The sequence below is a fragment of the Oncorhynchus nerka genome, linkage group LG14, assembly GCF_034236695.1.
Source record: "Oncorhynchus nerka isolate Pitt River linkage group LG14, Oner_Uvic_2.0, whole genome shotgun sequence".
NCBI lineage: Eukaryota > Metazoa > Chordata > Actinopteri > Salmoniformes > Salmonidae > Oncorhynchus > Oncorhynchus nerka.
Genome location: NC_088409.1, coordinates 37,183,760 through 37,187,255, shown reverse-complemented (window position 1 = coordinate 37,187,255; position 3,496 = coordinate 37,183,760). Strand labels below are relative to the sequence as shown.

Below are 3,496 nucleotides of genomic sequence, written 5' to 3'. Positions count from 1 at the left end.
CAAATGTCAAATACCTTTCCGTTATAATAATATATATTAACAGTACATAGTTAAAATACCTCGGCTTTTTTGGCGCTTGTTGTGACGAATCGCCGAAACCGGGGGTGTGTGACTTTTTCCCTCTAGCGTTCCAGATTCTGCTGGGTCTGTCTCCGGGCAGTCTGAAAAAACATTATTTGTCCTTGTTTTAACATAGGCTATCAACAGATCTATAACTAATAAAAAGGCTGATAACTAATAACAAAACTGTATAATGGTCCCATACCTTGTCCCTGGAGCGGCGGCTCGTGAAGCAGCAAGTTCCCGGCCCAACAGTAGTTTTCGGGTGGGCTTGATTCTGAGCAGTGTACTTGGGCCACAGTGAACGGTAGAATTGCATCAAAGTCCTGCGTGTCAGCTGTCCATAACGCATCCTTTATCATAAAGGGCTGTATGTCGGCTGTAAATACATAAAATAGTTTAAAAAAATAGTACAACCTATTTTTAAAATGTTTATATATAAATATTTCTTGGGTATGTGTTTAATTATAAGGACTTACAACGAAAAAAGGCCGTTGGTGATTGTCTGCCAGACTTTTGCTCCTGCGAACCCCCATCATGTTCCAGATCAGGTAAATCGCGTAAAAGCTGCGTAAATGTCGGGGATCCTAGATTCCATTAGACAATGTTAACAGTTATACGCTATATCTACACTTTTTTTTAAACCTATATTGGGCTTTTGGCCTGAAATACCCAAATAACTAGGGTTTAATATTCCAATAATATTCAAACAAATCTTAAAATATGTTTTTTTCATTTACTCACCTCCAGAAATATCCATTATGCGAGATTCCCTTATTCCGAATATTATTATTATTATTTTAATCTGTCCGTGCAGCTCAATATTCGGGCCTTTATGTTTGCGCTAAAGCAATGCTGACAACGTTAAAAAATAGTTCTGTCCCTAACTATCTAAAAGTTCGGAATGAGTTTTTTTGAGAGATGTATGCTACACGCCAACCCATGTATGTCTGGTTTAGAGAACACAGGCTGTGAATTCAAACAACAGGAGGGGATGTCGTGACATTCTGTCTGCAAACGGGGTGTGTGGGGACCGCAGATTAGAGATATCTATGTTTAACCCCCGCTGTTCGGCTGATATCTCGACATGCCTTATGCATGATAGTGCACACCTTGGTTTCAAACGGTTCTCTACAGATAAGAGTTCTGGGACCCCCCAACCTTAGGATTTATGTTACACACACACACACACACACACACACACACACACACACACACACACACACACACACACACACACACACACACACACACACACACACACGCCTGTTGCTCCGCCTCAAGACCCCTCCCCACACACACACAAACACTCGGATTCTATTTTACTTCGTGACAGAGTTGGAAGACGTTGTTAAATAGGTTTTTCCCATAGTTAAAGGGTGAGATACCGTTTTTAAACATTCCTTTTATTGAATTCCAAAATATTTCGTACAACCTTTAAGACATGTTTGAATTAAGTAACCCATTTGAATAATATTTAAACATGCAGCACACGTGTTTTATGTAAAAATAAAAAAACCTTGGATGCAGGTCTTTGTACATTATTACAAACTTTAATAAAATGTAATGTTCATAACATACCCAATGTAGGAATAGACTATAAAATAATACATGGTTTTTTTCAGATCTTACAGTTGTCTGCGCCAGACCCTAGCTTGAGAGAAAAGAGCGCTACCCCTTAGTTAAATGGGGGGGTATACATTTTCAAAAATTAACACCTACATTTTAACACACGTTATAATTCAACATTTATTTTAACTATTTCTTACAGATATATGGGGTCCTGTTAGCCCTGAACATTATCCGTTTCCAATTCCCCATCACAAAGTCTTTTCCGCGCTCCGTCGAAGCTCTGTCCACTTTCCTGCCAGGGAAAGATCCGCCTTCGAACTTGTTGTTCTTCCGGTGTATGTCTCAACGATAACATATGTTGTTCCGGGGTATGTCTCAACGATAACCTAGGCCATCGCCGTAATTGTTCACGATTTTCGAAAAGACTGTCCAGCTTATTCATCAGGGTTCGGAAAATGTGGTAATCGCGCCATTTAAAACTGAACATTATTTGAAAAAAATTTACATCCTTGCATGCTTTGGAGGATACATATGGACTGACCGTTTTCGTAGCATTTGACCTGTCAAATTGTTCACATGCTAAAATTGTCACTCTGGAGTCCGGGGTATAACCCATGGATGTGACTCTCAGGGCCATTAGATCCTGACGTCCACAGACTTGTTCTTCCAACGCATATCCTGGCAGCCTTGAAGCACTCAGGGCACGTTCCATTTGACACAAAGCTAGCCTTATTTTAAGCCATTCTCGCATCCTTAGCGCTAGAGAAAAAGGCTCTGGTTCTGCACGATAAAAGGGTTGGGACACGCTATCTGTGAATATCTTAACCGTAGATTCCTCCGGGTTGAATATGTACGAAATATGGCCCTCGCTTGTACACAGAAATCCGTTAAAACATTCGAGAGCCTCTACCAAAATATCTTCCAAGCTTTTGGCGTTGGGTTCGTGACATGAGCTACAGAGCACTCCGAGAATTCCCCTTGTAGACATATTTTTAGATGCTTAATATTCAGGTCTTAAAAAATGGCTTGTTCTGGACATTTATAATGCTGAGGCCCCAGCGCTATCTATAGCCCCAGACATTCCTGCTTCATAGATAACAACCATAAGGGAGATAAAACTGGAGGGTGGAGGGGGGCATGGGCCCCAAAAGTTCAAACACCCTCTAATACATGACCACACGAACAGGGGGGGCGGGGGCACATATTCTGTACATGTCATCAGGTCATAAGGTCAGCAATCAATCAATTTTGACACCTGTCAGCAATCAATCAATTTTGACACATGCTGTATCCTATTACTCTCACGTAGCTACACGCTATCCCATCTGGTTTGCGCTTAGTGGGACTATCGTTTGTTTTTCAATAGGACAAATGACCCAACACATCGCCAGGCTGTGTAAGGTCTATTTGGCCAAGTAGGAGAGTGATGGAGGGCTGCATCAGATGACCTGGCCTCCACAATCACCCGACCTCAACCCAATTGAGATGGTTTTGCATGAGTTGGAACATAGAGTGAAGGAAAAGCATTTCAGATGAAGCTGGTTGGGAGAATGCCAAGAGTGTGCAAAGCTGTCATCAAGGCAAAGTGAGGCTACTTTGAAAAATCTAAAACACACTTCTACCGGACGACTGAGGGTGCACCTGCAAAAGTGGATCTTAGTTAGCATGAAATAAAGGTGCACTTGATTAAGCTCACCCAGTGCACTGGGTAGGTAGAGTTCACTCTTTGAAACCATTGGATTTGTCCATGAATGCGCAAACCCTTAAGCACACCAGCTGAATGAAATCAAGCGCACCTAATCTCAATTGGGAAATTGGACCAATGGAAATTATGTTCAGTGGCTTGCAGATGTACCTAATTAAC

The 3,496-nt window shown here is 41.5% G+C and overlaps 1 long non-coding RNA gene across 1 annotated transcript; it reads right to left on the bottom strand.

Annotated features, from left to right (window-relative positions):
- Positions 1-275: 275 nt before the first annotated feature.
- Positions 276-2,399, bottom strand: LOC135574980 (uncharacterized). The gene is made up of 3 exons (XR_010465666.1): positions 1,830-2,399; positions 540-647; positions 276-439 (listed from the first exon to the last, which is right to left on the bottom strand). It is a non-coding gene; the product is annotated as an uncharacterized LOC135574980 (long non-coding RNA).
- Between the last annotated feature and the right edge of the window lie 1,097 nt (positions 2,400-3,496).